Below are 12,445 nucleotides of genomic sequence, written 5' to 3'. Positions count from 1 at the left end.
TAATTAAACAGCTCGACACCAAATGCACATCCAACAAGTATTATGCAAAATTATTAAAGAACAATGACGTTAATGACAGTATCAATTTAGGTTTCGAGTATCAAGGAAAGGTGGCTTTCGGTTAGAAGCATTCGATTTTGCAATCGCATACATTTTTGCGGATTTGTGTGCCCATGTAAACTGTTTTCACCCGTAACATAAGAGACACAAAATGTTATGTACTGTGCCTTCAGAAAATTGTCATACCCCTTGTCGTATTCCACAATTTGTTTTGTTACTGCCTGAATTCAAAATTGATTAAATATTTTTTGTCAATCTCACCCATTTACACACAATATCCCGTAAATGACAAAGCAAAACATGTTTTCACCTTATATAGACAGGTGTGTTTCTTTCTAAATCATATCAAAACAATTTAATTGGCCACAGGTGGACTTCTCAAGGATGAATAAAGGAAATTGAACACCTGAGTTCAATTGTGTCATAGCAAAGGGTTGTGAATAAATTAGCAAACATTTCCAAAAACTTGTTTCAACTTTGTCATTATGGGGTATTGTGTGTAAATGGGTGAGAAAAAAATATTTTTAATCCATTTTGAATTCAGGCTGTAACACAACTAAATGTGGAATAAGTCAAGGGTTATGAGTACTTCCTGAAGGCACTGTAGTTACATTGCATTTCTGAGATCTCCACACAAAAAACTGTCAGACAGCTAGACCAGTATTCTTACAGGGTTCAAGTTCAATTGAATGATTCATGCTTAATATATGATAAAACGACAACGTACACTGCCATAAATGCAAGGACAGAAAAATAATGTTTTATGTTACATGATTTTTGACAAATCCGTCAAGACACCAACCATGAGAAAGGGTTAAACATAGGTTTGAAATCAACTTGTGAATTTTATTGAATATAGCCACAGTATGTTCCCCCTTATATCATTAATGTAATGACATAAACAAATTGGCAGATTATTATCAATTATTTATCAACAGCTGTAACAAGTTGTCCTCACTGGTACCCTAGTTTATAGAAAGACCCCAGGCCACTTTTAAAGGCTTAACGGATGATCCAACTTTCAAAATGCTTCCTTTCAGGCTAGCCACAGCAGTCAACTAGCTAGCTAGATTGCTGTTTAGCTTTCTAGCAAATTCACTAATTTGTTTGTAAACAATTAACAAGCTAGTTAGCTACCACATGTTCTTGTCAAACTGTCAACAGAGTAGCTAACAAGCAACAAAATATGCATAATAACAGTCTAAAAACCACTTGAGGGCAAAAACATCAGATTTGACTGTTCAGACAAAAGTCGCATAGCCAGGGATCAGATTTGTATCTGAATTCAAATCACTTACGAAGGTGGTTTGAAGTGTGGCTTGAAATATCCGATTCCATGTGCTTTTTGGCTGTTCAGACTGCAAGAAAAATTAAGAATTTAAATTAAAATGGATTTGAGTCACTTCACACTGCCAATGTGAACAAGGCTTAAGGGACACTGATTTGTTTAGACTCAGGCTTCTCTTTAGTCAAACATTTAAAAAAGTCACATCAAAAGAAGTGGATGAGGGGCCTCCCCACTGAATTTCACTAAAACGTGGACTCTGATTCTAGTTCAAGTTTCAAGTTCAATTTTTATGCTGTAGAATTTGTGAATTTTGGCTCTTGTATAATCAATTCCATACATTGTTCCTTTCTGTTCCCTTTTAAACCTCTGAAATTGTATTTTCTTCACCAATCAGTGCAGATAGAGCAGCTTGCTATGGAGTTGTGTACATGCATTGGACAGACAAGTTTAGGTGGGGAGAGAGTGAGAGAGGGTGGAGAAGGAGGCTTGGCTTGAAGCACTGGGCATCTTGTTATGACATGCATTATCTGAATTAGGCACACAGAATTATACCTACGGAGGAGCGGCTTCTATGAAGGAACTTTGAATATCTTTGAACTTCCGAGAGTTGGCTTAATGTTGGACCAGAGCTCGCTAGCGTGGTCCCAGTGATGTATTGGGCCATCTTCACCACCTGCTGGAGGGCCTTACGGACGTGGACGTAGCAATTCCCGTACCAGGCCGTGATGCAACTGGTCAGGATGCACTCGATTGTGCATTGGTTGTATTTGAAGAGGACCCGGGGAAGTAGAGACGGTGATGCGGCCTCTTGACAAGAGTGGTGGTGTTGTTGGTCCATGTCAAGTCTTCGGTGATGTGGACGCAGAGGAACTTAAAACTGCTGACTCTCTCCACTGCAGTCTCTTTGATGTGGATCGGGGCATGTTCCCTCCTCTGCTTCCTGAAGTCAACAATCAACTCCTTCATTTTTCTGACATTGAGGGAGAGACAGCAAAGGGCTGAGAACACACCCCTGGGGAGCCCCTGTGTTAGGAGTCAATGTGGATGAGGTGTTGTTGCCAATTCTCACAGCCTGTGGTCTGCCCATCAGGAAGTCCAGGATCCAGTTGCAGAGGGTTGTTTCCAGACCCAGGGCTCTGAGCTTGGTGTCAAGCCTGGAGGGAACAATAGTGTTTAATGCTGAACTGTAGTCAATGAACAGCATTCTCACATAGGTGTTCCTCTTGTCCAGATGTGTTATGGCGGTGTGAATAGCATCTTCCGTAGAAATGGCATCTTCCGTGGATCTGTTGGAGTGGTAGGCAAATTGGAATGGGTCCTGTGTGCCTTGCAGCCTTCCGAAGCACTTCATTATGACCAAGGTGAGTGCGACAGGGCGATAGTCATTTTGGCATGTCACCTTGTTTTTCTTGGGCACTGGTACGATGGTGGTCTCCTTGAAGCAGGTGGGGACTACAGCCTGGGACAGGTTGATGATGTCCGAGAAGACGCCCGCCAGCTGGTCAGCACACACTTTGAGGACGAGGCCAGGGTTGCCACCTGGGACCCGGCTTTGTGAGTTTTCACTCCTTTGAGAGTTTTCCTCACGTCAGCCTCGGAGAGCGAAAGCACCTTGTCATCCGGAGCAGCGAGAGTCTTCCTGGATGGCTCGGTATTGTCTGCCTCAAAGCGAACATAGAATGTGTTAAGATAGTCTGGGAGGGAGGCTTCGGTGGGCACCACACAGATTAATTTGCATTTTGTAGTCCGTGATAGTCTGTAGTCCTTTGAACATGCATCGCGAGTCTGAGTCGTCGAACATCAATTCAAGTTTAAGCCTGTATATTGTCTTTTTGCGTCCCTAATATATTTGCGGAGCTCATTCCTGATTGCCTTGTACGTGTTGTGCGCCATTGAGTCATCAGGGTTTGTTATGCTGACATTGAATGCTGCAGTAAGGGCTCTCAGCATGAACTGGTTGGAGGGCATAATTTATCAAAACCAGATAGTGCACAGCAAGACCATGTTAGCCAATTGAACTGTAGCCTAAACCTAGTCAGATAAAAACACCAGTTTTCAGGTTACTCCTAACCCAAGTATTTTTCACTAATCCACTACCATTACACTAGTAGATTCAAAAATGCAAATAGTCTGGGTAGACATTTGATTAGCTGTTCAGGAGTCTTATGGCTTGGGGGTAGAAGCTGTTAAAAAGCCTTTTGGACCTAGACTTGGTATAGAGGTCCTGGATGGCAGGAAGCTTGGCCCCAGTGATGTACTGGGCCGTACGCACTACCCTCTGTAGGGAGTGCTTCGGGTCGGTAGTCATTTAGGCAGGTTACCTTAGTGTTCTTGGGCACAGGGACTATGGTGGTCTGCTTGAAACATGTTGGTATTACAGACTCAGTCAGGGACAGGTTGGAAATGTTAGTGAAGACACTTGCCAGTTGGTCAGCGCATGCTCTGAGTAATCCGTCTGGCTCTGCAGCCTTGTGAATGTTGACCTGTTTAAATGTCTTACTCACATCGGCTACGGAGAGCGTGATCACACAGTCGTCCGGAACAGCTTATGCTCTCATGCATGCCTCAGTGTTGCTTGCCTCGATGCGGGCATAGAAGTAATTTAGCTTGTCTGGTAGGCTCGTGTCACTGGGCAGCTCGCGGCTGTGCTTCCCTTTGTAGTCTGTAATAGTTTGCAAGCCCTGGTACAATATCCGTGATATTAGTTCGTCTATTTTGTTATCCAATGATTGTACGTTGGCTAACAGGACTGATGGTAGAGGCAGATGACGGACTTGTCGTCGGATCCTTAAAAGGCACAACCCCAATATCTCCGTCTCTTTCTCATGCGAATGACGGGGATTTGGGCCTTGTCGGGTGTCTGAAGAAAATCCTTTGCGTCCAACTCGTTAAAGAAAAAATCTTCGTCCATTACAAGGTGAGTAATCGCTGTCCTGATATCCAGAAGCTATTTTCAGTCAAAAGAGACGGTGGCAGAAAATAAGTTGCAAATAACGCAAAACACACACAATAGCACAATTGGTTAGGAGCCCGTAAAACAGCAGCCATCTCCTTCGGCATCATTCTAATATCTCTGGAGAGACCTGAAATTAGCTGTGAAGCGACGCTCCCCATCCAACCTAACAGAGCTTGAGAGGATCTGCAGAGAAGAATGGGAGAAACTCCCCAAATACAGAATACAGGTGTGCCAAGCTTGTAGCATCATACCCAAGAAGACTCGAGGCTGCAATCGCTGCCAAAGGTGCTTCATCAAAGTACTGAGTAAAGGGTCTGAATACTTATGTAAATGTGAAATTTCAAATTTCTAAAAACCTGTTTTTGCTTTGTCATTATTGGGTAATGTGTGTATATTGATGAGGAAAATGTTTTATTTAATCCATTTTAGAATAAGGCTGTTACGTAACAAAATGTGGAAAAAGTCAAGGGGTCTGAATACTTTCCAAATGCACTATTGTCCCCCCACCTTAGAGGAGCAAAAGTATTGGGACAAATTAAATTATATGTGTATTAAATTAGTAAAAAGTTAAGTATTTGGTTCCATATTCATAGCACGCAATGACTACATTGTGAATAATGATTAGTGAAAAAGTTACATACGCACAAATATCATACCCAAGACATGCTAACCTCTCACCATTACAATAACAGGGGAGGTTACCATTTTTGGGGGGGTATGATATTTGTGCGTCTGTAACTTTCTCACTCATCGTTATTCACGATTAATTCAGGATTGTTCGTAATCATGGTGGCATCCACATTCATTTAGCAGTGATTAGAAACATATTATATTATTATTTACAAAAAAAGTGACTCCACAATGACACTATACATTATTTACCATTAATTTCTATTGGGCACAAAATCATCAGAAACACAATCCAAACAAACAGCAAATGCATCCAACACATTTGTAGAGTCACAAGCTTGATGTAGTCATTGTGTTTTATGAATATGGGACCAAATACTTAACTTTTTACTACTTTAATACATATAAGTGAATTCGTCCCAATAATTTTGCTCCCCTAAAATGGAGGGACTATGTACAAAAGGGCTGTAATTTCTAAACGGTTCACTGGATATGAATGAAAATACCCTCAAATTAAAGCTGACAGTCTGCACTTTAACCTCCATAGTCATTGTTTGATTTCAAATCCAACTTCACTGTCCCAATATTTACGGAGGGCACTGTAGCTCTCACGGTCATACCAATGTTTGAGACAAATCTATGATTGGCTCAAAAATAATCTAAACTTTCTAGGGTCAGACTAAATCACTTTTTTTTTACTTTTGAAACTTTTGATTGAAAGCTAAATACTATTTGTTGAGTAATAGTTATCCTGGGAAAGCTGCTTTCATGCTAGTTTGCTAATTAAGCTATTCATGTCGGCAAGGAAACAGAAGAATTAATAAGCTTCAGCGATTGGCTGGCGCAACTCTGCCTCATCTTTTTGTTTACCTTGCAATGTTTTCTTGTTATTATCAAATTTGGGCTTGGCACATTTCTAAATAATGGACAGTTCTTCATTCATCCTCATTCTACTTCCCATCACAGTGCAGACAATGCTCTTACATCTTTGATTAGACGGAGCAGGGGAAAACGGTGTGTCACATGTTAGCGTATCCAGAGAGGAAGTATTTCTATCTGTTAACAGAACTTGATTGAGAGTATTATTTTAGACCTGTCAGCCTACACAGCAAGTGATTAACATTAAGCTTATTTGCAAGAGTGGGGGGGGGGGGACAAATACATTGCACATCACGCAGTACTGTTGACGAGAGAATAGCCTCATAATTGATTGTTCCGAGAATCTGATATACGGAAAATTGCCATCAGGGTAATAACAACTCTAGTTTTGTGACCTCTGTAAATGTCTGGAAGAATACTGTGAGGGCAAACAGATTTATTTCCAGTTTATCAGCTGATTCTACTATTCATGTTATTATCTAACCATTTTACATTCAGGTTTCTTTGATGGCCACACAAGTGCAATAATCCTAATTCCGTTTACATTGGATGAGCCGTTTAAGTTTTCCTGTTCAAACTCGCTATCGACTGCAGGTATGAAGGTCAAACACAATTATTCTAAAACTATTTGGAACATTCTCAACATTCAGCTAATTACCCACAGGATACTTTCCAATTTAACAGTGCCATGCTTTTGAGTCTGTAGTCAAGGTTTGGACAAATCATCAATTTCCCCAAATATAAAACTAGTTGCCTTCAATGGAACTGCTGCACTAACACAGATGAACTCATCCATTTAACAGTGCCATGCTTTTTAGTCTCCAGTCAAGGTTTGAACAAATCGTCAAAAATGCCCCAAAATAACATAATAGTTGCGTTCAATGGAGCTTGCTGCACTAGTCCAGATGGCCCATTCGGAAAAAAGTCTGGTGGATGCATCTGGAGCCAGCAAGCCAGATGGAGAACTATGCAGACATGGAACGAACTGTAAAACCATGGCATGGGAAGAAAAACCCGCCCTGGCATCAAACAGAATAACTACAATATTTTCCACCTGACCTGCTTGCTGAGATCCCAGATAATGTTACCACTCACTGCCTCCTGGTCTTATTTGAGTGTAACATAGCAGGGATTTGTCAATGGGTGTGCAACAAAAGGCATTCACATGAACTAGACAGATGGACCATGCCATCGAGGGCTTCGTTTCCAGGGTAGAATAGGTATTTGGTTCGCTGTCCGTATGCTCAAGGCCAGAGGTGGGTTTATCTTCAAAGCTGGGGTTTTGCACAGCTGTGGCTCTTCTTCATGCTCTTTCCTCTCTTCCGTCTCTTCCTGTCGGCCCCCACCCCTTTTCGCTGTTTCCTGCTTGGACGCCACCTGCGATTACTATCCAGCATTATGGGGGATAATATGGACGAGCAAAACAACTATTTTGCGAGGCCGCGCTGAGATAAGGCAGCGTGATTAATAGGTCTCGGTTGGCGGGGCCGCAGCAACTGCCCAGTGTTGGTACTGCTCTGCGAGGGGCTGAGAGAGTGAGAGGGAAAGGTGAGAGAGAGGAAGTGGGGAAGGTGTGTGAGAGAGAAGGATGTTGGTAGAGGGGCAGAGGGGGTTATATAGAAACTGGGGAAGAGGTGGATCTGCCCTCGTCAGTAAGAGTGGAGGAGACTCCTTTAATTGCTTCATTTGACTTTCATATGAGATGATTCAGGGCCCAGACTCGCTGATCTAATGAAATGTTACAGCGGTGATAGGGAGTACGCGTCCCTGTTTCCTTTCCACTTCCCATAGGTTCGAGGGGGTCAAAGCCATAATTTACTGTTGAGCTTGTCCAGCCTGCCTGTGTACCATGATGACTATTTACCAACTGTATAACTCCAAATCCCTCTATGTAGTAAAATAAATATTTGATATGCAGCTTATGTAATGCCTACTTCAAATAAAAACAAACTGTTTTAAGTGAGAAGTAGGCATTGGTCTGAAGCCGAAAAAGAAAGGAAATTCACATGCACCACAATGCCTACTCCACCCATGCTCTACCAAGGTTTCCCAGCAAACAGTATCTATGTTGGTCTACTGTACATCAAACAATGTGTATGCTGGTTGCTTAGGATTCAAACCTTCTCAAACAGCCTAATTCATACTCTTAGAGGAGGGCTCCCACAATAATGTGATTTGTACCGCATTCAAGTTAAAGTATCGGATTCTTCACACCGCACACTAATCCCATTCCACTACCTTTTAACCTTTCGCCTAAAATGACATACCCAAATGTAACTGCCTGTAGCTCAGGACCTGAAGCAAGGATATGCATATTCTTGATACACTTTGATGTTTGTGGAAATGTGTAGGATAATGTAACACATTAGATCTGGTAAAAGATAATACAAACAAAAAAACATGTTCCATCATCTTTGAAATGCAAGAGAAAGGACACAATATAATATTGCAGTTTAGGCGCAATTTAGATTTAGGTCTCTTCTTCTTATTGGCGTCCTTTAGTATTGGTTTCTTTGCAGCAATTCGACTATGAAGGCTTGATTCACACACTATGGGTCTTCCATTCCTGTGGCGGTCCTCATGAGAGCCAGTTTCATCATAGCACTTGAAGGTTTTTGTGACTGCACTTGAAGAAACGTATAAAGTTCTTGAAATTTTTTGGATTGACTGACCTTCGTTTCTTAATGTAAAGATGGACTGTCGTTTCTCTTTGCTTATTTGAGCTGTTCTTGCCATAATATGGATTTGGTATTTTACCAAATAGGGCTATCTTCTGTATACCTTGTCACAACACAACTGATTGGCTCAAATGCATTAAAAAGGAAATAAATTCCACAAAATAACTTTTAAGAAGGCAGACATGTTAATTGAAATGCATTCCAGGTGACTACCTCATGATGCTGGTTGAGATAATGCCAAGAGTGTGCAAAGCTGTCATCAAGGCAAAGGGTGAATATTTGAAGAATCTCAATTATAAAATATATTTTGATTTCTTTAACACTTTTTTGGTTACTACATGATTCCATATTAGTTATTTCAATGTTGTGATGTCTTCACTATTATTCTACAATTTAGAAAATAGTACCCATAAAGAATGAGTAGGTGTTCTAAAACTTTTGACTGGTAGTGTATATGTTTTTTAAATATTTTGTATGATGACGGGTTCCCCCCATTTTGTTTTGTTGTTTCAATACTGCATACAGTAGGTGGTGGCAATACACCAATAGGTGAAAGAAGAAGAAGAAGAGTTTGGCACGGTTGATCAGCACACATTTGGATTAAAATGTCAAGAAGACAGGAGAAGGAGCGCACTGGAATGTATTATTGATGTTAGAAACTGGTGAGTTTATCTGAGGCTTGCAAGCATCCATTTGCACACTGCAATCAGTGCACAACATAAACAGAGGCACTATTAACATTAGCTAGCAATCTGTTTTCTCAGAAGTCTGAGATGTCTTGTCTGACAGGGAAATGTGGCTAGCTCTTACTGTAGCCTCGACTATGGAGTAGCTAGCTAACTAGTGTTGCAAAACCCCATTACGTGCATAGTAAGGTAGCAGCGTGACAATTTGCCCAAAGTTTGGTTTTGGTTTTGCTAGCTATGTTTTATGGAAAATTGTAGGACTGGCATTTGGACGTGAACTAGCTATCGTTAGCTAGCTTCTCTGTCAAGGTCAGCTGTTATTGTCTGGCTCTAGCTATGCTAGCTAATTGCTGAAGTTATTTGTGTAACAAATCTTCCATGACCAAATATACCTACAGTGGGGAAAAAAAGTATTTAGTCAGCCACCAATTGTGCAAGTTCTCCCACTTAAAAAGATGAGAGAGGCCTGTACTTTTCATCATGGGTACACGTCAACTATGACAGACAAATTGAGAAAAACCAATCCAGAAAATCACATTGTAGGATTTTTTATGAATTTATTTGCAAATTATGATGGAAAATAAGTATTTGGTCACCTACAAACAAGCAAGATTTCTGGCTCTCACAGACCTGTAACTTCTTCTTTAAGAGGCTCCTCTGTCCTCCACTCGTTACCTGTATTAATGGCACCTGTTTCAACTTGTTATCAGTATAAAAGACACCTGTCCACAACCTCAAACAGTCACACTCCAAACTCCACTATGGCCAAGACCAAAGAGCTGTCAAAGGACACCAGAAACAAAATTGTAGACCTGCACCAGGCTGGGAAGACTGAATCTGCAATAGGCAAGCAGCTTGGTTTGAAGAAATCAACTGTGGGAGCAATTATTAGGAAATGGAAGACATACAAGACCACTGATAATCTCCCGCGATCTGGGGCTCCACACAAGATCTCACCCCGTGGGGTCAAAATGATCACGGTGAGCAAAAATCCCAGAACCACACAGGGGGACCTAGTGAATGACCTGCAGAGAGCTGGGACCAAAGTAACAAAGCCTACCATCAGTAACACACTACGCCGCCAGGGACTCAAATCCTGCAGTGCCAGATGTGTCCCCCTGCTTAAGCCAGTACATGTCCAGGCCCGTCTGAAGTTTGCTAGAGTGCATTTGGATGATCCAGAAGAGGATTGGGAGAATGTCATATGGTCAGATGAAACCAAAATATAACTTTTTGGTAAAAACTCAACTCTGAGTTGCATCCAAAGAACACCATACCTACTGTGAAGCATGGGGGTGGAAACATCATGCTTTGGGGCTGATTTTCTGCAAAGGGACCAGGACGACTGATCCGTGTTAAGGAAAGAATGAATGGGGCCATGTATTGTGAGATTTTGAGTGAAAACCTCCTTCCATCAGCAAGGGCATTGAAGATGAAACGTGGCTGGGTCTTTCAGCATGACAATGATCCCAAACACACCGCCCGGGCAACGAAGGAGTGGCTTCGTAAGAAGCATTTCAAGGTCCTGGAGTGGCCTAGCCAGTCTCCAGATCTCAACCCCATAGAAAATCTTTGGAGGGAGTTGAAAGTCCGTGTTGCCCAGCGACAGCCCCAAAACATCACTGCTCTAGAGGAGATCTGCATGGAGGAATGGGCCAAAATACCAGCAACAGTGTGTGAAAACCTTGTGAAGACTTACAGAAAAAAATTGACCTGTGTCATTGCCAACAAAGGGTATATAACAAAGTATTGAGAAACTTTTGTTATTGACCAAATACTTATTTTCCACCATAATATGCAAATAAATTCATTAAAAATCCTACAATATGATTTTCTGGATTTTTTTTTCTCATTTTGTCTGTCATAGTTGACGTGTACCTATGATGAAGGCCTCTCATCTTTTTAAGTGGGAGAACTTGCACAATTGGTGGCTGACTAAATACTTTTTTTCCCCCACTGTACCATAATGAGATACAAGTTTCAAATCTATTTTTCATTATATATGTTTGTAAATTTACAAATAAAAAATTCCATAGCAATTGACTGTCCATATAGCTGTACCATGATATTTGCATTGCTACTAAGTAACCCTCAAATTGTTCTCCACTAATTCCCCGGATAAAGCCCCTCCCCATCCCAAGTTGGGCCGTCATCCCAGTGATCAGCATACCACCCCCGTCCCCCCGAATCCCTAGTCCCCCGAGAGGCCAGGACCCATCCATCGAAAACTGCACACAGTGCCACCCACAAAACAGAAGCAGGTCAACCGCCAAAAGTATTTCCAATGCTCTCACCTCAATATATAGCTATTTAAAAATATATATCCATTCAAATATCTTGCATATCTTATTTTCCATCATTATCGATTAACATGCGTAATAATGTCGGCAGTTCATGCATAGGATTTTAACCTATAACCCGGATTGCCATTATATTACATTACATTTTTTACAAGCAATTATTATTTTTGCAAACAATTATTGTGGTTCATCCTATATTCTCCCTAACATCCTTACCCACTTGCAACAGATGTGGGATAAACATACACGCACATACTCTAACACACTCAACCCCTTTCCTCTACAATCAACCATAAGATCAGATGCTCAGCGGTTGTTACATCCAAGAGCCCAACTCAAGAAAGGACCTGATTTAGGAATGCATATACAGTTACAGCTGTTGGAGAAAGCATGCAAGATTGAGCAAAAATGGACAACAATGTGAGATTTGATTAATCTATGTCAAGTCCTAGGTGATGGAGATCAGATCCACCCTCTTCACCTGTTACGAACCCCTTGGCTTTAAACGTCTAGGGTGGATGGACAAGAGACCCGTAACATAATTCATGCAAATTAGAATCGTGACATGGAAACAGTGAGAACAAAAACTACACGACAACCATAAACTACCGTCAAACATAAAATGTTTATTTTGAGCACACAGGTAAAGGTTTGGGAAAAAGGGCTGAGCAGGACCCAAGAAATGGGTCTTGAGGCAGGCAACTGATCTTGCCTGCCTCAAGAACCGCTAAGCTACTGCTAATCATACAAAAATTACAGTAGGTGGTCCGCTCAGGTCTAACTAGTGTTTTTAGACAGTTTTCTTCCTACGGGTAATGTATGCCCAAGGGCAACTTGCTTAAATCCCCCTTTTCCCAGAAACACACAACAAAGTTACCAAACAGAGTAACCAGCAAATGAGTGAGTACGCAAAACACAGGACACCACAGTATCCATACTCACATACGGAAAATAGTCTCTCTCTACAA

This window comes from Coregonus clupeaformis, chromosome 37 (assembly GCF_020615455.1).
Source record: "Coregonus clupeaformis isolate EN_2021a chromosome 37, ASM2061545v1, whole genome shotgun sequence".
Lineage (NCBI taxonomy): Eukaryota > Metazoa > Chordata > Actinopteri > Salmoniformes > Salmonidae > Coregonus > Coregonus clupeaformis.
This window is presented reverse-complemented; position numbering follows the sequence as displayed.